A 25,877-nucleotide genomic window follows, 5' to 3' on the forward strand; every position below is an offset into this window, starting at 1 on the left:
TATGTGTCAACCAGCTTGACCGTGGTACCCGTGACACCCAGCTTTTGGCCAAACACTAGTCTAGATGCTGCTGCGAAGGTATGTTTTAGATGAGATTAACATTTATATCCAAAGACTTTGAGTAACACAGTTTACCTTCTATAATGTGAGTGAGCTCTTCTAATCAGCTGAAGGCTTTAAGAAAATACAACTGGATTCCCTTGAGGAAGAGGGAATTCTGCCTCCAGACTGCTTTTAGATTCAAGCTGCAGCATCAGCCCTTGCCTGGGTCTCCAGCCCCCAGGGCTGCCCTGCAGACGTCACACTCACCAGCCCCCAAACCAAATGCACCAATTCCTTAAAATAAATCTCCATATAAATAAGTGGGTAGATATTATATGTGTATGTGTATCTATTACTTCATATGTATGTATGTATATATGTATGTATCTATCTAGATCTACAGATATATTATATACATATATATGTATGTGTATATGTATATACAGTTTTTGTTTTTTAGGTTTTTTTTGCAGGTTAGCATTTTATTAGATAAAAATGAAAGAAGGGTGCCTACCCACTCCTTCCTCTGGCTCACAAGGGGAACTCCCCCCTCCCCAAGAGAGGGCAGGGAGTCTATAACACTGAGACAATGAGAGAGATAAGGGCAGAAAGCCCCAAGCCTCTTCCTTCTAAGTCTTGTGACAAGAAGCAACTTTCTCAGCTACAAATTCTGGGAAGGGGAACTACACCTGCCTTTGCCCCTAAGTGGGCGGCCTTCCCCTCCCCCAGCAAAAAATTGGAAGATAGGCAGTTACCCCCAACACCCAACTTGTCCAGGTAGGGGGAAGAGGAATAAACGTCAGTCTGTGGGCTTCATTTCTTAGGTGCCTTCAGTGCACAGGCATGGGGAAGGTCCTGGCAAACTGCTCCACCCATTGCCTGAGGCCAGCCGGCCAGTGACTTGTTTCTGGGCCTTTGAGCGGGAAGGATTTGAAATCCTGGAGTTTGGCGGTCTTGCTCTTTACCTCCAAGCCGATTTGATGCCTTCATCTGTAAAGCCCACAACTTTCCGGAAGTCCTCTTCACGGAACTATCGAGAAGTCAAGGCTGGGGCACCAGCCGCAGGCCCCCAGGCACTTCGATCTCCAGGACAGGTGTTCTTGCTGGCCGTGATGGATGCGAGTTCCAACACCCGTTCAGCTCGAGCTCCATCCAGGCCCTTGGGCCGCAGGGATACCAGCACTAGGTGGTTGTCAGTGCCACCAGACACCAGCGAGTAGCCTCGCTCTAGCAGGGCATCAGCCATGGCCCAAGCGTTCTTCAGAACCTGCAGGGAGTACTCCCGGAACGGCTGCAGGCCTGCTTTAGGGCCACAGACACTGCAGCAATGGCATGGTTCTGGGGGCCCCCCTGCAGGGATGGGAACACAGCAAAGTTGATTCGGTCCTCAAACGTGGAAGGATATCCTGGCCAGTCTTGGGGTCCACAGCCCGCACCCCCTTGCGTTAGAAGAGGAGTCCTGACCTGGCCCCTCGAAGGGTCTTGTGAGTGGTAGTGGTGACAACATCCACATGCTTGAAAGGTGAGGGGATCACCTTGGCAGCCACCAGGCCACTGATGTGGGCCACGTCCGCCAGCAGGTGCGCCTTGACCTCGTCACACGCCTCTCTCATGTGGGCGTAGTCGATGAGGCGAGCATAGGCACCGGTACCAGCTCTGATGAGTCAAGCTCGGAAGAGCCGAGCAGCGAGTGCCCGCTGGTCATAGTCAGTGAGGCTGGTTTGGGGATGCAGCTTATAGGACATAGACTCGAAGAAGATGGATGTAGCTGAGATCCGCTTGACATCAGACATGTAGCCATGGGTGACATGGCCCCCATCGGGCACGGGGTCCCCCCATGATTTGGTCATGAGGCTGCAGAAGGGCTGTGTAGGCAGCCAGGTTGGCTGGGGACCCCGAGTAGGGCTGGACATTGACTCCCCACTGAGCAGGATCCAGGTCAAAGGCCTCCAAGGCCCGGCGCTGACACAGCAGCTCGATTTCATCCACTGCCTCTGCTCCTCCATAGTACCTCTTGCCAGGATAACCCTCCGAGTAATTGCTGTTCAGACAGGACCCCAGGGCCTCCGGCGCAGCTCGGCTGCAGAAGTTCTCTGGAGCAGTGAGCTTCCGGGCCGCGACACTGCCTGTCCTTCTCTCCCCGTAGCAGCTCCCGTATCTCAGCGTCACTGTCTGATAGACTCTCCCGGCCTGACCAGCCCTTGGTCGCTTCTCCAGTCTGGGTCTGGGCCGCCTCGCTGTGCTGGCACCTTATGGCCATCCTGACCAGGTGACCACATCTCTGCTGAGGCCAAGTCGCCCAGAGCAAAGAGAAGGGCAACATCAAAACCCGAGATGAAGGTCGCAGGAGGTCCGGGTACCAACCCCGGCCGGGGAGCACAAGGGGTTGGAAGAAGACTGGTCGGAGAGCGCATGCGCGAAAAGAGCTGCCGGGCAACCGCCGAATTGGGGCGGGGTCTACGCATGAGTAAGGTGGACGCTTTACGGTCTTTCGGGGATTGTAGTTTTTTTCCCCCTCTTCTTCAGTTCCATTGCTCGTCTGTAGTCCCAGGGTCAGAAGCTTTTGCCCCCGACTCAGTTTCCCGCTGGAGCCAGTGGGCAATCCTCTGGGGAACACTGCTCTCTTCCAGTTTTACCTTGACCCAGGACTCTAGGCGAAGGAAGGCTGAAGATGAGGCGTCGTTCTGTGCCTCAGCTAGTCTGTACCTCCTCCCTCGCCCCAGTCAGGGGTATATATACATGTATGTATGTATGTATATACATATATATGTATATGATATATTTGTAGATCTAGATAGAGCGAGAGAGTTGTCTGGAGAACCCTGACTCATACATCTCCATTTCGCAGGTGATGAAACAAAGCCTCAGACAGATCCAATCTTTGGCCGTAGGACACCCAGCTAGGTAGCGGTAGGGCAGCGTGTGATCTGCTCTCTCTTGCAACGCCATCCTCCCAGTCAGGCTAGAGCCTGGGCTCCTCCCAGCCTGCAGCCAACCACCACAGGAGGGGCGCGTGAGGAGCTGGTTGTGTTTAATCCTGCCAGCGCTTTATTGGAAAGCTTTTCACTGCAGCCCGCGTGAGGGAAAATGATTTGCTTGGGATGAATGTGGCCACCAGTGCGTTATTTCCCTTAATCTAAACAGAGCCTCAGACACACTCCATTGATCACGCCTTCAAGCTGAAAAGTGGCCTTAATGCTGGCCAGCAAGTAGGTTTCTCAGGCAGCCCTGTGCTGTCAACCACATTTCCTGATCCACTCTGATTAGATATATAAACAGCTTCAGTAAAACAGAGCCCGAGCTTTGCTGTTAAAAATATAAGATAAGGTTCCATAAAGATTCATCAAGAGCAGAGACGCTGTCTAAGTGAGCCTGAGCTTCTTTTCTTTTCTTTTCTTTTCTTTTTTCCTTTGGTATCGTAAGAAGGGTTAGTGGACAAATAACCATGATTTATGATCATGTTTTAATAGTGGCTGGTGCTCTAGCTAAGGGACACCTTGGAGAGAAGAAAGGGTTAAAAGAATTGAGCAGGGTCACAAAGTGGTCTTGCATTAATGACCCAGCACACAATTGACGTTACTAAAAGTTACTTAGTCATTTTGTATCTGCTAAGAAGTGTCACCCTGTCCCAAGAACAAGGAACAAGTGGGCTGATGTCTGCAAGGTGCAAGAGGCTCGTGAAGGAAGGATAAGGAACTTCAGAAACTCATGGAAATGAATCGACCAAACCCAAACATCTTACACCTTCAAACCATCACGTCTGTTTCAGATACATCTTGTACTATAAACACATACAAGGCAGGAAAAGTTTCTGGAATTTTATTATAGATGTATATGTTTAGTTGGTATGCATTTCAAAATACTCTTTAACATTTGTCCCAGTGATGAACTAAAGAATGTTTCCAGCTCCAGTTTCTTTGAATGAGAACATTATGCCTTTTCCAGGTAATTTTTGGTATGTGTTTTTCAGAAGGCTAAAAAGATTATCAATATCAGTTTTAAAACGAAAAACGTGAAGTGAGAGTAAGAAGAGAGCTATCCAAAACTGCTTGGTGGGAAAATGTAAGAAGTTAACGTGTTAGATAAAGTTTTAATGTGCATGGATATTTATATGTAATTTCTAAAAGACACTTTGCTCACTTAAAGAGCTGGTTACTCATCTCTTTAAAGATTACTTACAATTTTTCTAAACTAAACAGTAACATTTCTACTCAATACCGAAAATAATTGCTAACATCTTTTGAGCATTTACTATATACCCAGCACTGTTCTAAGTACTCTATACAAATTCGCTGAGAAAATCCTGCCAGCAACCAAAGAGCTGGCTGCTCTTCTTTCCCCTCTTAATTTGTCTATAAAATTATACATGCTGAATTTAAATATTTCGTGAACTAGAATAGCATTCTCCCAGGTTAATGCCTGGTTTAGGTTCACATCAAATATAAATGTCTTTTGGACTTCCCTGGCAGTCCAGTGGTTAAGACTCCATGCTTCCACTGCAGGGGGGCACGGGTTCGATCCCTGGTCGGGGAACTAATAATCCCACATGTCTCACAGTGCGGCCAAAAAATAAATACATGTCTTTTATTTTCCTGAGACAGTAGTTTTATGTTCTTGGAATTATTGCAACCAGTGGTTCCTATGTCTAGCTGTTCATCAGAGTCACGTAAGGAGCTTTTCTAAAAATGCAAGTTCCTGGGCCACATCCCCAACTGCTGGAACCCCAAAGGGTGGGACTCAGCATTCCAGTAAGGAAGGGGCTGTTTTTATCCCTCTCACAGAAGAAGTAACTGAGTCACATAAAGGTGAAACAACAGCCTGAAGTTACACTGATAGTCAATGGAAAAGCTAAATGCAAACATAGGACGACTTTGGGTTTTTTAAAAATATACTTTAGTTGGTCTTAGTGCTGTTTGTGCTTCTGTAACAAGCAACATATTTTCTTTGTACAAGGTATTCAAATACTATATGCTAAAGTGAGATTCAGCTGCTTTGAAGGGTACCTTTGGGAGAACTTGGGCCAGCTCTCTGAGGCTTCCAGAAAAATGAGTGCATGTGGAGTATCTTTCATTCTTTCCTTTAGGTCAACTATCCTTAGGCTTGGTTTCCACATGCAAATAGGTTTCAGTTGACTGGAGAGAACCCAGCAGACTGATGAGGGTCTGTGAGCCCGGCTGTACACACATCTGGGACCACGAGCATTTTCAGGAGGAACAGACACAACATTGACCTAGAATCAGAAGCCCAGGGTGCTTGTGCTGCCCTGGTCACTTCCTGTCTGCTCAGCCCTGAGCCAATCTCAGGACCTCTTTGACATCACTTCTAGCTTTTGCCTCTGAAGGACAGTGCCCCAGGCGTTCTCTAATGAGGAGGTCTACAGCTTCCAGAACAAAGGCTCGGCACAGAGGTGCGGTGCAGGGCAGGCGTTTGATGAGCCCACTTCTGCATCAAGGCAAATTCCTCATGATGGACAAAAAGTGAATCTCTGATAAAATCCAGGCATGGAGAGCCTTAGAGAAGCTTCTCCCCCTCACTTTCAATTGGCTTGCTTGACACATTACCAAGCCATAGATAGGTATGGAGAAGGACAGGGTGCACTTAATTTTTCATCTGTGGAAGGACATTCTGTTCTATGAGCTATTTTAAAAGTTCCTGCAACATAGTTCACCACATTTTCTAAGGAAAGGAATTTTATACTCTAAACATTACACTAGGGACTTTTACTGTTACAGTAGGTTTTTTCCTTAATTTTCTCTTAATTCCCAAGTACACAATGCAGAGATAAACAGATCTAGCCTTTTACCATGGAAAGCTCTGCAGTGTTTATATATAAATCCAGGAGCAGGGCAATCTAGTGTGCTGAGAGATACAGATCGCATTACTCTGTCTTACCGTGCGTTCTTTGGTTGTAATTTCCTGTTTATTCAAGGTAAAGAGGGGTCTTGCTACCACAGACTGGAATCAGACATAAGCCGTTTGCACCTCTGAGAGCTGCAGTTACGAGGACCATCTCTGTGTTCTAAACAAGCTGTGTTTAAGTTCTACAGGGTTTAGACCTGCCCATTTCCTTGTTATGTTTATGCTCGATTGCTCTATTTACATATTTCTTCCAAAACCCTGTGATAGCAGCCGCACACATTGTGATTGCTCTCCACTATAATGTAACACCTTTTCCTCCTGTGTCACATGCGGCAACTGCTACCTTATGGCACTGCCAGATCTATTCTCCTGCTGTTTGTTGCCTGTTGATTACCTAGTGCCATCTGAAATAAACATGAAGTTGACAGTGATTCGATTTCTAAAATAAACAGGGCGGTTCTCTGTAGCCCCAACTTTATGAAATGCTATTCATTCCATCGTACCTAAGTTTAGTTAAATGGAAAGAAAAGTCGGTCTCCCCAGCTGAAGGGTGAGCAGCTTGTCCAGTGAGGCTGAGCTTTGCTTGTCCTTAGTGCCTTTGTCATTATTTGCCAGTTAGGGGCCCCTGCAATGCTGCCCTTCTTCTTGCTATAATGCCTTTCAGAATGCAACTGTGATAGTGATTAAGCCTTCAAAGCAAGTACCTCAGAAATGCTCATTTTTGGTTTCTGACAAGTCTTCCTATTTTCAGATGCAATGCTGACTAATCTTACTATTTTCAGATGTGGTGCTGAGTGGATTTACAGAAATGCAAAATAAGGAGGTAGTTTAAGAATTAGCAAAGGTCTCTTAATGAGAAATTGATCCAGCATCGAGGGACCTCCACGTGGGTAGCTAGAGCACATTTTGAGAGTATTTTATTGTCTTATAACTAGACCTACACATGAGCCCATGCACAGTGACAGGGCATAAATAGGCCAAATCTTCTGGAAATTCTAAAGAACAGTTAAGTGATGACTCTTCTCAGTTTCTGTCTCTGTTCTGTTTCAGTTTTAACTCTTGCAGGGTATTATAGACTTTTATAGTGTCCAGAAGTTGCTCCTCTAATCCAGTGTTTGCCAACCTTGAGCTATGGAATTTTGGGTCTAATTCTTTGTTGTGGGAGCTTTCCTGTACATTGTAGGACATTCAGTGACATACTTATTAGATGCAAGTAGCATTCCCCCACCCCAATTGTGACAACCAAAATGTCCCTGTCTCCCATTCTCTGCCCCCCTTTGAGTACCACTACCGTAATCCTGTACTTCTAAAGTCACAGCAGGCTGCATCTCCATGAAGTGGGTAAAGGTATGTACTTCCTGTGGGCCACATACAGACCCTATAGAAAGGAGTCAGCCACTAGCCATCTCGTAAAGGACCCTTCCCTAGAGGGCTTCCAGCCAGGGATGAAGAACCTAAGCCAGAAAAGGCTGGATATGTGACATCAAATATAAAAGGGAAAGAGTGAGACGGCAAAAGGGACTAACAGAGCGACAGAACCCACACCAGGGAGCTGCAGTTAGAGGTCCCCAGCAAAAGACTCTTAAGAACTCGCAGTAGCATCTTACGAGTTCACTTTGGATGCCTGCCGTACCCAAGGGGTTCAATGTTAGATTAGAGCTGCACTGATCAATGAAGACTTCTCCTCCTTTTCCCCTTCCTGTAAGAGACAGAGGCAGCATACTGAATGTGGAAGGAGGGACCAATGAGGAAAGAGAAGAGGGGCCAATACGACACAACCTCTCCACACTGCAGGCTTCTAAGGCAAGCCAGCCTAGGACAGAGGAAGCATGTGAAATTCGGTGATAACCTTTTGTTTTCAGACTGAACTTTTCATTACCTAAAAGTGACTGGAAGTTTTTCACCAATAGGTGAAGAGTTTGTCAGACTTAAAATTGCTTTTCAGCCCATTATTTACCAAGTACTCAAGACTGTAACAGGCATATTCCCATCTTTGATGTCTTCAAACTAAATGAAAGCAACACACATTCTGCATTTAAGTTTCCAATCTTGAAATGGAACAGACATTCAATAGGAAGGTAAAATGCCCCAAAGAAGAAAAATACTGGCTCCTGTTCATAGAAGACCTGCAGGCTGTGTCAGGTTCAGCCTCTCTTGGCCTCCTCTCCTGTAAACAGTTGACCTTCCTGGGTATTAAGTTCTTGCTTCTCACATTTTCATGAATGTCTTCCTCTTGCATCCTACAGTGATAAAATGTATCACTGGCCACTCTCTTCTCTAGATGCAGTGAGGGAACGGCCACAGAGCTCCTGCTGCATCCAGACCTTTTAAAGGACACAGTAATAAGTGAGACTATAGCCATAGGAAGACAACCAGGGTGTGGACTGGTCTAGATAGAATATTTCATTTAAAAATACTGGGGGAAATGAGCTGTGTATAAAGAGAAGGGGAAAGAATGGAAAAATAGAACCCACACTACTCATCTTTCAATTTATAAAATTAAAAAGGAAAAGTTATATGCTAACCAAGAAGGCTAGCTAGGGCAGGGGTTAGAGGAAGCAAGTGTGAGGTAAACTGTGGACCATCTAAGATTTCACCTGTGCCGGTGATTGATGGCTGTCTGTCAGGAAAACACCTGAAGAGATCTCGAATTGGGTAAAAGTTGGCAGATTTCTTAAGCTCAGGAAAGTTTTGTTTTTGTTTTTTAACTTTTCAAAAAATTCTTTTTCTTTGGGCAACAGACAAGAGTGGCTCCACAGTTTCAGAGAGCGAGTGTATATTCCTGTAAGCCCGAGATTAGCTGGGGCTGGAAGGACGTAGAATCAGGGCGAACCAAGTCAAGTCTCCCCTGGTTCAAGGGCTCCGGTCTTCCGCGGCCCAGCGCTCTCGCCAGTAAGCGCAGCCCCAAGCCACCCAGCCGACCCTCCTGCGTATTGTCCTGTGAGCCCTCCACTCTTACAAGTTGTCTCCGAGCGTCAGGGGAGTCCGGATTGGCGGCCCTGCCCCGCTGACAGTTGGGAACATTCCTGCCTGCGCTACCAGCGCGGAGTCGGGGCAGCTGGGCATGCATCCTGCTCCGGAGGGAGCGCTGGACCGGCGTCAGGCGGGGACCCGGAGGTGGCGCGCGGCCCGGGCGCAGCGCAGCGCAGGCGGCCGGAGGGCGTGGGCGCGGGACGCTTGGCCCCAAGCGCTGTCACCCGGGCCACCTGCGAGGCCACCTGCGCTGCCATAGTCGCCCCTGGACGTGGGTGGTGACAGGCTGGGGTGTGCGAAGCTTCACCGACCGAGTCCCAAATTTCTCTTCCCCTTTAAGTTTAGTATTGGGGACATTTCTTTCCTCTTGGAGGCAGAGAGCTTCAGACACCTGCAGTCGCCCTTTGGGGACCGAGGAGGATTGCTTCAGTGGCCTAAAGGACAACTGGCCTCGTATCCCATCAGTCTGCCCGCCGTGCAGAGCGTGCGCCGGACTCCTGTGCCATCTCCCAGAACTTCAAAGCCTCGGAAGCCGGCTGAGAGAAGTGACCGTGGACAGGACGTTTCCCCCAGCCCGGGACCCCAGCCTGGAGAGAACCTACTTTCGTTCAGCACCTCGGCCTGGGAACTTAAAAAGTACTAATGAAGACACTCTGCTGGCCAAGATACCTTGGTTCTGTTTCTAATGCCTCTCTAAAGGGCTGCTCAGTGACCCCAGGCAAGTTACTAACGGGCTCTGAACCTTAGTTACTTCTTCTGGAAACGGATGGAGTTGGACCATGTGACTATTAAGGTCCTTTTCAGCTCTGATGGTCCAAGATGCTAATATTCTACTTCCTGAGGATGTGAAAATATAACACAATCTTTTCCTTTAGGAATATTATACACTTTCAGGGGACGAGACTAACAAGTGGAAAAGAATTGCCACAGGCTTGTTTCACATATGGCAAAACAAAAACTAACAAAATATATTGTATATTTAAAAGATCCAGTATTTATTAAGAGCGCTCCAAGTGCAAAGCATTTAAAGCATTTGACTAGGAATGGAGGACAATAACAATCAAAGGATGAACTGTGCCCCTGTTTCCAAAGAGTTCTTTTTATACAGAAGCTCTTTTTTGAAAGAAAAAAAAAAGGATATTTACATTAAGGTGTATAAATGTAAAAGATCACAACGCAAGGCAGCACAAAAATGAAGACTAGAGAAACCCAGTGTAATACAGAAGATTGAGACAAAACTGTAGTTGCCCTTGGACGAGGGAAGAAAAATAATGTCTTTTATAGATCATTTGGATTATAGCTAGAACAGGAAACAAGGCAAGAGTGATCAGGTGATTTTCGTTGTTGTTATTGTTGTTCTATGTCAAGACAGTCCAAATATGTTCATAATACCACTATTAATGACACCCGATTCCTATTTTTTGATAAGTACTATCATTCACTGCCATCTAGTGTTAACCAGATGAATGAATTTTTTTCCATATTCTTTTTCCTAAATTCCTTTCCCAGCCCTAACTAAGTATTCAGATTCAAGTGGAGTGTGCAAACCATCTCTCCTGAACATCTAGTCTTACGTAAGCTGTGATGTCTGTGTCCTAAAAACCCCTGTGTTTCCCCCCTGCCCCTACCAGGCATTCCCTGTGGCTCAGAGGCTCAGCTTATTTTCTGTTCATCTTCCCAGAACCTCCATCATTGGTTCCAGCCTCTTTCCATGGACTTTTCCTTCGGACGCCATAATTTCATTGGACTAGATGCATTAATTGCTGGGCAGAACATTTCTAGCAGAAAGACAGAGTCTGTAACTCACAAATAAATTGGGAAGGTGACTAAGAAAAGTACTTCTCCATTTTTGCAAGTGAGTTTAAACTTTCACTTTAATAAAACTCCAAATCAAGAGAAGCCTCTTAACTTTATTAAATATTTGAGTTCCAAAGGCTCTGAAATATTTTCTAAAAACGGACCAAAAGTTATTTAAGTAAACATCAAGTTGCTCTCATGTTTGCCTTATAACTATAGTAAATACATCTCTGGGCATACACAGAAATGGCCTTTTTTCCAACTGTCTTCAATTACTTTGTTCAAATGCCCCCAGTTTATTTCAAATTATCTCCAATTGTTCAAATAAAATTCCTATTATAGCTTTTTTAGTGAACTCATTTAAACAACAAAATCGACAAAATACTATACTTTGATTATTTAGAGATAGAGTAAAAAGAAAATAATTCACTCATAATATTCAAATTTAAATCATCTGTATTTATAAAACACTATCTTAAGAATTATAATTCTATCAAGCTTCTTTTTGAGTAATTTGCATAATCCCTAAATAGTAATAAAACTAAAGTATAGAAAATTCAAAATCACATTTTATAAGAGATAAAAATTATTGCTCTGTTCCTGAATCTTCAGAAGTAAGCTTATCTGAAGGTTGAATTAACTTCTGTGCTGAGGTTGTAGGGATAGGAAAACAAACTCAGCGTTTGGTGGAAACATTTCATATTGTGAACGGAAGATGTGTTGGAACAGGAAAACCCCTTGTTCTGTTCACTTAGTTTATTTACTCTCTTCTTCCCTGTTTAAGTTTCCTTTCGGTAAAGCAGATTTATGCTTTCCTGAAGATGGAGATTTTCATCAGAACTCTCTTTTGTGGCTCCCTTAAGCCATTCTTCATTCTTCTGATATTCATAAAGCTGTTTTGGTTGTAGCCCCTTGACACGGATTTTGATGCAACTTCTCAAATCTGGAGTAACTCTTTTTTGTCATGTCATCCGTTAGTTCAAGAGTCAGTGATTTATTAGACCTTTCCGTACCAGCGTGAGAACCCAGGGTCAAATTTTCAGGAATTTTACAAATCTCTCTCTCTCTCTTTTTTTTTTTTTCCTTGCTGTTGATTCCTGAGGTTATCAGAGCAGGAAGAAAGTTACTAACTAGTCCTCTTTTGGTTCAGCATATTGGTGGCCATGGACCAGCAGGTACTGAACTCAGGGAATGAGCAGAGAATCAGTGGTCTAAGTAACCCCATGTTAGCTTAGGGGAGAAAAGAAGAGAGAGCTCTGGGAGTGGATGCACTGGACTGTGGAAGATGTTAACTTGGAGTGAGGTAAAGTAGCCTTCTTTAATGAAATACACACTCCAAACTTCCAAAGTCTGCTCTAGAGAAAGTTCTGCTAGTAGGAAAGGACGGGGTGATGGACCACGCCGGTATCACATCTGCAATCAGAGAAATTGCTACTACCTCTACCATAGGGCCCTAGGTGGGCTCCACTCCATCATTTCAACATTCTGATCTAAAGTGTGAGCAGAATCCCTTGACTCAATAACTGGCTCACAGCTGAAACAGGAAAGAAATGATCAAAAATATAGTAAATTCTTGAGTAAAAAAGAGAAATAAACACAGAGAGTGTCATAAAACTAAATAAATTTGGCTTGCAAAATAAGTGCTGCTCACCAGGGGCTTTCAGCCAGTACCGCATCTCCCATAGACTTCCAGAAAGAAAAAGAAGGCCTTTCCTGGAATGTGATATTAACTAGTTTCTAATGTACATCCTTAAGACTGCTTTTCTGTTTAACACCTAACCTTTTGCACACCCTTGTGCCACTTCAAAGGCCTGATTGAGCAAAGTCCTCTCTGCCTTTTAGCTAAGACTCAGCCTCCCAGAGAATGCTTGTGTTCTAAGATTCATGTCTTCCCCACGAGAGGTAACTGGCATTAGAAATGGTTCAACACCTTAAGAGCCTGTCCCCTCCCAACAGGTGGTGGAATTTTAGTTATTTTCTCTTATAATCTGCGGTAGAGATTGCTGGTTGACTGCTGACATCTATTGGTCCACTCTTTCAAATAATAGCAAGTTTTACTGAGCACACAGCTGCATGGAATAAGAACTATATTTCTCAACCTCTCTTAAAGCAAAATGTAGTCATTTTACTAAATACAGATATAATAGCATATATGCAAAGTAATATGTACAGATCTTAGGAACCTTCTTCAAGAAGCAATTGGTGCAGTCCTTTTTCCTGTCCCTTCCTTTTTTTTTTTTTTTTTTTTTTTGCGGTACGCGGGCCTCTCACCGCCGCGGCCTCTCCCGCCGCGGAGCACAGGCCCCGGACGCGCAGGCCCAGCGGCCATGGCCCACGGGCCCAGCCGCTCCGCGGCATGCGGGATCCCCCCGGACCGGGGCACGAACCCGCGTCCCCTGCATCGGCAGGCGGACTCCCAACCACTGCGCCACCAGGGAAGCCCTCTGTCCCTTCCTTTAATCCACAGCCTAGGACCTTGGATGCCAACATTTTGGACCTTGAATATAAGGGCGCATGCTTGGATGGTGAGCAAAGGATTCCGTGGAGCAGGGTTGCCGTATTGTCCTGTACTCCTCACCTCTAGCCTTTACGATGTCACAGAGAAATAACTTTTAGTTTATATCATTTTAACTTTAAACTTTTCATTTATAGCCATGTTATTTTGAGTTTTGCTTTTGTAAACAGATCTGTCTGTTATGGGCTGAATTGTATCCCCTCTGAAATTCATATGTTGAAGTACTAACCACCAGTACCTCCAAATGTGACCTTATTTGGAAATAGGGTCATTCAGTTGTAATTAGTCAAGATGAGGTCATTAAGGTGGGCTCTAATTCAATATGACAGATGTCCTTATAAAAAGGGGAAATTGGGGGGCTTCCCTGGTGGCGCAGTGGATGAGAATCTGCCTGCTAATGCAGGGGACACGGGTTCGAGCCCTGGTCTGGGAAGATCCCACATGCCGCAGAGCAACTAGGCCCATGAGCCACAACTACTGAGCCTGCGCATCTGGAGCCTGTGCTCTGCAACAAGAGAGGCCGCGATAGTGAGGGGCCCGCGCACTGCAATGAAGAGTGGCCCCCGCTTGCCACAACTAGAGAAAGCCCTCGCACAGAAACGAAGACCCAACACAGCAAAAATAAATAAAATAAATGAATAAACTCCTACATCTTCTTTAAAAAAAAAAAACCCAACATCTTCTTTAAAAAAAAAGAAGAGGGGGGGGGAATTTGGACACAGACATGTACACAGGGAGAATGCCATGTGGAAATGAAGACACAGATCAGGGTGATGCTTCTACAAGCCAAAGAATGCCGATCACCAGAAGCTAGGCGAAAGGCAAGTAACAGATCCTCTCTCACAGCCCTCAGAGAACAGATGCTGCCGACACCTTGATCTTGGACTTCTAGCCTCCAGAGCTCTGAGAGAATAACTTTCTCCTGTTGAAGCCACCCACTATGTGGTACTTTGTTATGGCAGCCCTAGCAATCTAATACACTATCCTAACCAATTAAAGTCTGGATAGAATAACCTTAGCTTAATCCAGGACAATAGTCTACCATTCAGATAACAAGAACTATACTATCTGCGTGCCCACCTGAACTTCTATCATTATCTCTTAGCACAGTTACTGAAGAACAGTTTGGGCCAAATCTCAGTTTATCTGGAATGCCAAACCAAGGGAAGCTGGTGGCTGTCCCATGAAAGTACAACTCTATCACCAGGAGTGTTAGCCACACTCAAATGGTGGTTTATTTTAGTCCTCACATAGAATACTTTCATTCCAGTGGAGCAACTATCAGCATCTCAGCCAAAGTATATTCCCCATCACTGACTACTCCTGGTAGAATGAATACATGAATGAATGAGGTGGAGTTGACTGACACTAACCGAAGGAGTTACATCAGAACTTTCCACTAAGCACTGGCTATATTGTCTAAAGCTAAGGCATCTGGAATCATATGTCCCTGGATTCAAATCCCAGCTCTTCCGTTTACTAGTTGCATGATCTTGGAAAAGTTATGCAATCATTCTGTGCCTCAGTTTTCACATCTGTAAAATGGGAGAATGGAATATTTTCCTACAGAGTGGTTACGATTTATTTTATGTGAACTACTTAGAACGGTCCATGCCATGATGTGCTGCAGCTGGTTTGTACTGGCTCACAAGGACTGATAGTGTGCAACTTTTCTGAATCTGAAAATCTTCCCATCCCCATATTCAGTGATGTCCTATTAGTAGCTTGCAATTAACTGGCCTTGGTGAGAGTATTTACACCATGGAAACTGGCAAATACTATACATCAGGGGCTGGCTTGCCAGCATGCCACTGATTAAAAAGTACGTATTTGAAAGTTCTTTATAAATGTTAATATCTTTATTATTACCCAGTAGGTACTCCTACTCCCTTGTGGGTTTGAGAAGGCATTCTGCTAATTAAATAAATAATTTTGAGTTAAACTAACACTTATGGGATTCCTTTAGCAGTTGATTACCTCAGGGGAATCACTGCATACATTTGTGGTTTACAGAGCTTAGTCCTCAACTCACCTGAAACTGATTTTTGGCTCCATGAAAGTAGGAACTATGTCTGCTTTTCTCATTGCTGTAGCCTCCACACCTACTAACAGAGAAGGCACTCATAAATATTTGTTAAATGAATCAATTAATTAAATTTCAAAGGGCTGTCATATCTATTTCATCTTTTTCTTGGCCATGAATAAGTCAAGATTTATCTCCATTGCATAGGTGAGAAAACCGAAATCCAAAGAAGTACCTAATTGGTGATTTGCTTTCTTTCATCACATTATGTCCATTAGCTCAGCATCTCCCAAAATATGTCCTATAGATTGTGGATTCTTAAGGATGTTTAATAGTTATCATGTGACAGGGGACCCATGGGTAGTAAGTTTCAAACGTATTATGGAGTAAAAACAAAATATATTGGTTTATTCACTACAGGTTTTATCAGAGCCTTTATTAAGTCAGTATGCATTGTGAACCTGGGGCAGGGGGCGGGGGGGGGTCGGTTAAAATATGACCATTTCCCATATTTGACTGTAGGTTTTTTAAATCATGTATCCAGTGATATTAGTGTGAAACAATCACTAGAGCAGTGCGTCTCAGTAATCTGAATCATCAGGGACCTTGTTAAAATGCAGACTGTGATTCAGAGGGTCTAAGGTGGTATCTGAGATTCTGCATTTCTAACAAGCTCCCAGGGGATGCCCATGCTGCTGGTCCGCAGGCCACACTTTTAACAGCAAGGTACTAGAACATGCCAGAATCAAGAGTCATTTGGATTTGCAGATGAAGCAACTGACAAAGGATTAATCTCCCAAATACACAAGCAGCTCATGCAGCTCAATATCAAAAAAACAAACAACCCAATCCAAAAATGGGCGGAAGACCTAAATAGACATTTCTCCCAAGAAGATGTACAGATTGCCAACAAACACATGAAAGGATGCTCAACATCATTCATCATTAGAGAAATGCAAATCAAAACCACAATGAGTATCACCTCACACCAGTCAGAATGGCCAAAATCAAAAAATCTAGAAACAATAAATGCTGGAGAGGGTGTGGAGAAAAGGGAAACCTCCTGCGCTGTTGGTGGGAATGTAAATTGATACAGCCACTATGGAGAACAGTATGGAGGTTCCTTAAAAAACTAAAAATAGAACTACCATATGACCTAGCAATCCGACTACTGGGCATATACCCTGAGAAAACCATAATTCAGAAAGATACATGTACCACAATGTTCATTGCAGCACTATTTACAATAGCCAGGACATGGAAGCAAGCTAAGTGTCCATCAACAGATGAATGGATAAAGAAGATGAGGCACATATATACAATGGAATATTACTCAGCCATAAAAAGAAACGAAATTGAGTTATTTGTAGTGAGGTGGATGGACATAGAGTCTGTCATACAGAGTGAACTAAGTCAGAAAGAGAAAAACAGATACTGTATGCTAACGCATATATATGGAATCTAAGAAAACGGTACTGATGAACCTAGTGTCAGGGCAGGAATGAAGATGCAGACATAGAGAACGGACTTGACACAGGGGGTGAAGGGAAAGCTGGGACGAAATGAGAGAGTGTCATCGACATATATACACTTCCAAATGTAAAATGGATGGCTAGTGGGAAGCAGCCGCACAGCACAGGGCGATAAGCTTGATACTTTGTAACGACCTAGAGGGGTGGGATAGGAAGGGTGGGAGAGGGGCTCAAGAGGGAGGGGATAAGGGGATATATGTATACACATAGCAGATTCACTTTGTTGTACAGCAGAAAGTAACACAACATTGTAAAGCAATTATACTCCAATAAAGATATATATATATAAAGAGTCATTTGGCATCTCAGTGAAAGGGTAGATGACACCCCTGAAGCATATCCTATTCACCATGAGAACCAACTGTTCAAACAAGTGTCCTATTTAGAGGGGATGAGGGAATATGGGACAAACCCATATAAAGAGCATGTTTTGGAGGGAGCAGAGGGCAAGACTAAATTTAAGTAGCATAAGTAGGGCAGGTCTCATTCGGCTAAAGTTTAGGTGGTAAATTAATTGGGGAAGGGACACAGGGAGGGTTTAATACCCTCTCAATTGGCATATGGACTAAAACAGCTTCATTTTTGTCAATAAAAATCAGGTAAGAGGGGAAGAAAGCCAGACCCAATAATGGATCAGATTTAGCTATTATTTTCTGTCTCTATAATTTTTCTCAACTTCAAGTTCCGTGGGTTATGAATTTGTTTAAACTCTTTGTTATTAAAAATGGGATTTTAATGTCAGCAATTGGAGGAGGAAAAAGTAGGCTGGGATCAAAAGAGGTTAACCTTGGGTCAGGTAGGCAGGTGATACTAAAAATATAATCAGATACTTAAAGGCTTCCTAAAGCCTCCTGTCTCCAAAGACCCATCTTTCTGAGCAGGTCCTGTTCTAGTCTGGGAACCTAATTTTGGCACCTGTGGTACCGCAGGAGCTGCTACTCTCTGCTGTGGTCTAGCAGACTGTTTTCTACTGCTTCCTTGGCAACTGTGTTGTCATAACCTCTGTGGGTCACACAATTCATAAATGTAGAGCTGGGATTAGCCTAATGGATTTGTGATAAGATTCTCCCACAAAATTTCTGCCAGTGGTTCATTACTACCAGTTACAGTCTGACACATTTTGACAACTTCCTTGAAACAAAAAGGTTTATAACTCATGACTTCCTAATAGATCAAAACCTTTATCAGTGTAAAGCAATATATTTTTTTCTCATTTTACAATTTTTCCCTTGAGTTCTTTGTGCTAAGTTCATTTGGTCACTCCTGTTGTTTACATTTTACACCTACCTTTGCTCCTCTTTCTATAATGCTAGTTTAGATAATTCTCTAGTAATTAAATTTCTTAACCCAAATGGAGAGTTCTTTTGCCTTTTACTGATGTTTATATTTGTTGTCAGAATTGATAGGTTTTATTTTTTTTTCTCGTTTATGATTTTGTATTTTTGTGGGTCTTGATGTTTTCCTTTTTTTATAAAGCTTTTCTTATATTGTTTGTTTTGTTTATTTTCCTCCCGTAAACATCTGTGTCCCGTGTCATATACATCCGTGCCATGGTGTTCCTGATCTCTTGGAGCATTTGTTGATTAGTGAGAGTTCATAGGTGTCCCTTGTTCCAGAGTTTGGACTCAGGCATGGTCAGTTAAAAATGAGCTTTAGGGCTTCCCTGGTGGCGCAGTGGTTGAGAGTCCGCCTGCCGATGCAGGGAACACGGGTTCGTGCCCCGGTCCGGGAAGATCCCACATGCCGCGGAGCGGCTGGGCCCGTGAGCCATGGCCGCTGAGCCTGCGCGTCCGGAGCCTGTGCTCCGCAGCGGGAGAGGCCACAGCAGTGAGAGGCCCGCGAACCGCAAAAAAAAAAAAAAAAAAAAACAAAGAGCTTTAAAACGTCATAAAATAACTATCCAGTGCCCAGTAGGAGCTTAGGAAGCATTCTTTCTTGTTTCAGTCCTGTGTTTTACTGTTCCTGTCTTATCTAGTGAAATTGTCACACATGTCAAATGTCCTCATTACCTTGAAAAATGAAACAAAAGGTGCTTGTTTTCCATTACCTTATATCCTGAAATAGCCAAAATATATACAGACGGAATCAGAAGAACAGAGAGTTTGCCTCTTTCTGACTTGTTTTTAAAGTGCAGTGCAGACAGGCTAAATCCAGCTGGGAATTCTGTGGGTCACAAGTGTCATTAGCTGTGCGGAGTTGAAGCCCCTGTCTGGGGCTGACTCTAGAATATTTACATGGTAAGGTTAAGCTGGAAGTGTATTTTCGTTTGTGGTGCCTTAAATCTTCTTTGAAGGTTATGCTAGCTGCTAAATGACTAAATAGCTATTTTGTTATCAGTGATACATTCTTTGTTTAATTCAAAAGCATCTGATACTTCTCATCTTAATAAAAAGTTTTGTTACACACATAAAATTTTACATATTAACAAAAGAGCCCCAACGTAGAGTCCTAATTTGCTGTTTACCCATTTGATCTGTATCATTTGAAATGTACTGTTTAAATCTGATCTTACATTTCAAAAATTATCTTCAGTAGGAACTCAATATGTTCACTTGTGAATGGTTCTTATTAGAATGTCATTTTTCAAATTATGAAGATATGTGTATATTTCCATGTGAGCTTGAATTCTGCAGGCAGTTACTTTCTCTGATACTCTGTGTATATATACATGTAATATTTTTCTAGGATAATAATTTCTTAAAATATTTATTGAAAAGAAAATGTCAACAATAAACAAAAACATTTAAAATTGTACATATTTTTGCAACTGCTATTCTAAATAAATGGTTTAATCAAAACACCCACACTGACTTTTTCCCCCCTTTTCCTACTCATCCTTTCCCAGCAGGTAAGGAACTGAATCTTAGGAAACATTTTACCCAAACAGCAGAGCTGTGCCCAACCAGAAAGGCCTTCCCCATGTCTTTTGCTCTAGCTACATACTTTTCAAATTACAAACAACCTTAAAAACTAAAAATAGAACAGAATGTCCCTTTATGCAACTCAGTGCTTTTTTGGCCTTATTTTATTCCGTTTCAAAGTGGGTTTTGATAGCTGTGTACCAATCTTGGGGAAAACCAGAAGCAGCAATTCAGCTTTTCACAGATATTTCTCTTGCTGAATCTCCATATGCAAAGAACATCAATGAAGCCCTGGGTATTATTATTTTTTTTATTTTTTAAAATTAATTTATTTATTTTTATTGGGGTATAGTTGTTTTACAATGTTGTGTTAATTTCTACTGTACAGCAAAGTGGAGTTCCCCGTGCTATAGAGCAGGTTCTCATTAGTTATCTATTTTATACATATTAGTATATACATGTCAATCCCAATCCCCCACTTCATCCCACCCCCCCACCCCCTTTCCCCCCTTGGTGTCCATACGTTTGTTCTCTACATCTGTGTCTCTATTTCTGCCTTGCAAACGGGTTCATCTGTAACATTTTTCTAGATTCCACACATATGCGTTAATATACAATATTTGTTTTTCTAAGCCCTGGGTATTATCTTCATAACGAGGAAGTTGCCGCATTTTGATGTTTCTTATTATAAATGCTAGGACTTAAAATGGCAGTATCAAACATACGTCAAAATACTTTCACAGAATTAAGTAGCTTTTTCTCTCACTGGCTTTTCTTCAGATTAAAAAAAAATACTGCCTTAAAAACTACTTAAATTGAAACTGCTTAAAAAACTTAGCGTTTTGAAAAATTCGACCTGTCACATAGGCAGTACACTTCTACACATCATGTTATGAAATTAACATATTCCACATTTCAGAGTTCTGTGGACTGTCATTCACCAGTTTATGGAAACTTTCAAAACCCCCGTTCTTCTGCCATTTTTTTGGCAGTGTCACCAGCTTAGGTCAAATCCATTTCAAAGCGTGCTGTGGCAGCACAGCCATCGCAGGAAGGTAAAATGTGCAAACAGGGAATGTGTACTGAGTGGTAAGACTACAGTGATTTGGATGAAAAGGGGCCCTTCATTCCTCGAGAACTGAGAAGGAAGGGCAGCGTTGACTGCTAGATGCCAGGCAGTGCTCTAACTGCAGCAGGACTGGGCTTCTACTCATGTGAGTAGAGGGACAATTTGGATTAACACATTTCCCATCTTATTTAAATTTGGAAGAATACACATTCTTTTAGCAAATTTATATTTCGTAAAGTTTTCAAAGTGACACTGCATGGTGGGAATTGCACACATTTTTACAGGCAGTTCAGTGTTGTAGTTCTCGGGACTTCCCTGGTTTCTGTGGTACACTCAGCCTTTGAAAGGCTGAGGACCAACTGTCTTTGCTGGGGTGGAAGAGACTTTGAGTCCCTAGCTGACGACTGCCGTTGGCTTACTGGTTTCCTTCCTTCACAGGACCTAACCTGTATCTCAGTGGTTGGGGACACCACTCAGCATCACAGTAAATTTGGGATTTGCAGGTCTGTCTGGTTGTAAAAGCTTTTGTGTCTGCCCAAGTTGCTCTGAAAGTAAAGATGTCTGCACTCTTCAGCCCCAGCTCCGGGTTTGTTTCCACTACGGTTTCCTCAGACAACTTCAGCCTCTTCAGAATCAACACCCTGTCTGCACAGAATGTGGTTCTTGCCTGAGCCTCAGGGTTTTTTGCCTTTACTGAGTCGATTTGTAGGCAGGAAAACAACTGCCTTTGAGCCACTTGATTCCCGCCCCGCCCCCGCCCCCGCCACCCCCCCGCCCCCACCACCCCCCCGCCCCCACCACCACCCCCGCCACCCCCCCCGCCCCCACCCCCCCCCGCCACATTTTCCACTTTTTGTTCTAAGTCTTTAAGTGGGGATTAAACTGAGGATCCTGCTTTGCACCTGGACCACGTCTGCAGCAGGAAGATGAGGAATTTGAGTTCCGGGAACAACTGTGTCTGTGGGGCTATAGAAGAGTTGGTTGTTATTCTCACAGATTCCTGAGGTTCAGTATTGCTTCAAAATGAGATTTTTGACAGCTTGTTTAGAAGGTGCTAGTGAGACCCTCCCTTCAGGTTTCGCTGGTACTGACATACTGTCCTTCCTGTCCAGGAGCCATAATCACCCCCCTCCCCCTTCCCTTCTCCATCAATTTTTAAAAACAACTGAACAACAACTGAAGTTACCACTGAACGTTCTCTTCTGAGAGTTTTCTTCCTCATTACTCATTTGTTTCCAATTTTGGTTCTACAGAGGGGATTATATGTCCTTTAAGCTGCTAAGTACTTTTGATTCACTTGAAAGTACCATTTTATACACCTGGTTGCTCTGCGTATCTATTTATCAGAAGCCTAACTACTGCAATGTTGCAGTTGCAGCTGAGACTTCTTTACACTAATACCACCAACTACCTTTGCCCTTGCAAGTGACCAATAAATTTCAATAAAGAATGAGCAGAAGAAACACCGTAGATTCTCCTGAGCTAATGCATCCTCCTGCACGAAATGGGGGTCTCCATCAATGAAGTCTTCTGTTCTGGCTTAGCATCCATCTCACCTCTAGAGGGCGCTAGTTTCATTGTTGACTTCGTGGAGTTGCAGTTCAGCTTAAGTCTCCTTTTGCACTCTTGAGAACTTGTGGAAATGCTCGAATGCCCTTTTTGGGGGGAGTGTACAGTTGGAAATTGCGAGGGGCAGACCGCAGCTTCCTGTCTTCCCTTGTCTCCCCTCTGAAACTGCTGTTGTTTGAAGGCATGTTAGTACCAAAGATGTTGGTGGCAGAGACTTCAGACCAAGTTTAGCCCATCAGGAAGCCACACAGTAAAAGGAACTGTGACAATCCCTAGAATCAGAGGCAGATCCTCTGTCAGTTGGCTCTGATTGCTTTTTAGGCACTATTTCCATAAGGTCATCAGGAGGTTTCCCAGCTCCCGATTCCTGCAATTTCCCCTTAATGGTACTCTGCATCTTGCAGCCAAGTAGGCAGCTGGCTTGACACCTGGGATCCTGGGTTACTGGCCCCTCTCTCAGACCTGGCCCGCATATCCTGCATATACTGGCTAAGGGATTTATTTTTAATTGAGATATAGCTAATTTACAATATTATATTAGTTTCAAGTGTACAACATAGTGACTCAACATTTTTATAGATTATTCTCCTTTGAAATATGACTATATTTCACTGTGCTGTAAATATATCTTTGTTGCTTATTTATTTTATAAATATTAATAGTTTGTATCTCTGAGTCCCCTACCCCTATCGTGCCCCTTCCCCCTTCCCTCTCCCAACTCGTAACCACTAGTTTGTTCTCTATCCCTATGAGTCTTTTTCTGTTTATATTCATTCGTTTGTTTTATTTTTTAGATTCCACATCTAAGCTAAGTGATGTTTAAAGTTAAACGTCTCTTAGATGTACAGTTCACCTTTGCGCAACATGGGGAGGGGGCGGGATTAGGGACCTGCAGTCCAAAATCCCGGTATAATGCATAGTTGGCCCTCTTTGTGCAGCGGTTCCTCCACAACTGTGGTTCTGCATTCTCGGATTCTATCAGTCTCGGATGGTGCAGTACTATAGTATTTACTATTGAAAAGGATCCACATATAAATGGACCCTTGCAGTTCAAACCTGCGTTGTTCAAGGATCAACTATATTTTGACAGATTTTAAAAAAAGTTCCTACTATATTCAATGATATTTGTTTTGGAAGGATGCAACTTATTTCCAGGCTGCATTTTAAATCTCAGCACCCTTCAAAAATCAGCCTTTAAAATAAATCTGAAGCCTAAACATATTTAGCAGATAGAAAAAGAGCCTGGAAAATTCTAATATGTACTGATATTTATATCTAGTTTTCAAGTGATACATTTTTATTTTCACCATCTTCTTATAAGTCATCATCCCTTGAAATAGACTCCAGACTAGTGAAAGGACTATTTAGGTATCCATTGTCTAGTTTAGTCACATTAAAAGAATCAATTTGCGCATTTGGGTTTTTACAACGTATAGAATATCACTTGTGATCTGGTAAGATAGTGAAGTCGTATCAAGCACATGAATTAAATTGTATTTGAGAAACTTTGGAAACAAACTGGGGAAAAAATCTGAAATATGATATAATAGCTGAATTTTTAAGACAATGCATATATAGTTCTTACATTGCTCAGTTTGGATATAAAGGAAGAAATGCTCTAAATAAAAGGTTGTCCTGCCAGATCTTTGTAAATGACTTACTCTTCCATAGTGGCTAGTATCTTGAGTGCTGATACTGAGAATATTGCCAGTTCTCCATTCCAAGCATTTTACTTGCATTAACTCATTTAATCCTCAGCACAATCTCTGAGGTATGTGCTCTTAATATCCCCCTTTAACAGTGAGTTTAAGTATGTGTCTTATTCAGGATCACACAGCTAGGAAGTATCAATAGGTTGACTCGGAAATGCCTCAAGCAGCCTTAATGCTCAGCCTTCACACTTTTATTTTCATGGTGTCTCTGGTGTCCTCTGTCTCCCAACCTTTAAATGCACTTGCCTGTGACTGTTAACATTGCAAATATCCACTCAGTAATCTTTCAGGTAAAAAGCCCCTGAGGAAAAAATTATCTTTTCTCTGATTTTTATTTGAGACAATATAGCGTCATGATAAGAATACAGGATCAGAAAGCAGACACTGAGTTCACATCTCAGCAGTGTGTTTTGTTTTGTTTTGTTTTTAGGGTTTACATTTTTATTTAGATAAACCTCTAATGTCATGATAGAATTTTTGCTCCTAAAGCTTTTTTTTTTTTTACAATGGTGTGTTAGTTTCTGCTTTATAACAAAGTGAATCAGTTATACATATACATATGTTCCCATATCTCTTCCCTCTTGCGTCTCCCTCCCTCCCACCCTCCCTATCCCACCCCCCTAGGTGGTCACAAAGCACCGAGCTGATCTCCTTGTGCTATGCGGCTGCTTCCCACTAGCTATCTACCTTACGTTTGGTAGTGTATATATGTCCATGCCACTCTCTCACTTTGTCACAGCTTACCCTTCCCCCCTCCCCATATCCTCAAGTCCATTCTCTAGTAGGTCTGTGTCTTTATTCCCGTCTTACTCCTAGGTTTTTTCTTAAATTCCATATATATGTGTTAGCATATGGTATTTGTCTTTCTCTTTCTGACTTACCTCACTCTGTATGACAGACTCTAGGTCCATCCACCTCATTACAAATAGCTCAATTTCGTTTCTTTTTATGGCTGAGTAATATTCCATTGTATATATGTCAGCAGTGTGTCTTTAAACAAGTTACTCTATCTAGAAGTGTCATGATTTCTTTCATAAAACAAGGATGGTGATAACAGTACCTACCACATATGGTTGTTTTGAGAATCAAGTAAGATAATACTTGGAGCAGTGACTGAAACAGAGAAATACTTTATAAGCCTTTTTCTTTATTTTATCTATTCTTATCAAAATGTCTACAATGGTTTTAAAATACACAATGACAGTGATTTTTTTTTAATTGAAGTCTAGTTGATTTACAATGTTGTGTTAGTTTCAGGTGTACAGCAAAGTGATTCAGTTATATGTGTGTGTGTATATATATACACACACACATATATATTCTTTTTCGGATCCTTTTCCATTATAGGTTATTACAAGATATTGAATACAGTTCCCTGTGCCATGCAGTAGGTCCTTGTTGTTTAGCTATTTTATATATAGTAGTATGTACCTGTTAATCCCAAACTCCTAATTTCTCCCTCCCCCACTCCTTTCCCCTTTGGTAACCGTAAATTTGTTTTCTATGTCTTGTGAGTCTACTTCTGTCTTGTAAATAAGTTCATTTGTATCAGTTTTTAAGATTCCGCATATAAGTGATATCATATGTAGCTGTCTTTGTCTTTCTGACTTCCTTCACTTGGTATGATAATCTCTAGGTCCATCCAACAGTGATTTATTCTAACTAGCAGAGAGTTGGGGCTCTCTTGATGTTAAGTGATTTGAATCTGAGGCAAAAATAAAGATAAGTAAAAGTGCTATAACAGTTAATCACTTTTCTCTAAATGTGAGGTTTTTATTGTAGTTCATACCTTTCAGGATTTGTTTGGCTAATGAGATCCAGAAGTTCCTGGGGGCTTCAGCTTGTATCAGGTTGCCAATGAGTAACTTCTGAGTAAATGCCATGATATGAAATCGGTACAGTATGAAAACTGCAGTGTTTTATGA

The 25,877-nt window shown here is 42.7% G+C and overlaps 1 long non-coding RNA gene and 1 pseudogene across 1 annotated transcript in view; both read right to left on the reverse strand.

Moving 5' to 3' along the window:
* LOC132508002 (uncharacterized) overlaps positions 1-25,877 on the reverse strand; it is a 429,503-nt gene that overhangs the window by 271,853 nt on the left and 131,773 nt on the right. The gene's annotated exons all lie outside the window — the stretch shown is intronic.
* LOC132508390 (serine hydroxymethyltransferase, mitochondrial-like) lies at positions 873-2,365 on the reverse strand (annotated as a pseudogene).

The sequence above is a fragment of the Lagenorhynchus albirostris genome, chromosome 17 (assembly GCF_949774975.1).
Source record: "Lagenorhynchus albirostris chromosome 17, mLagAlb1.1, whole genome shotgun sequence".
In the NCBI taxonomy this organism is placed as follows: domain Eukaryota; kingdom Metazoa; phylum Chordata; class Mammalia; order Artiodactyla; family Delphinidae; genus Lagenorhynchus; species Lagenorhynchus albirostris.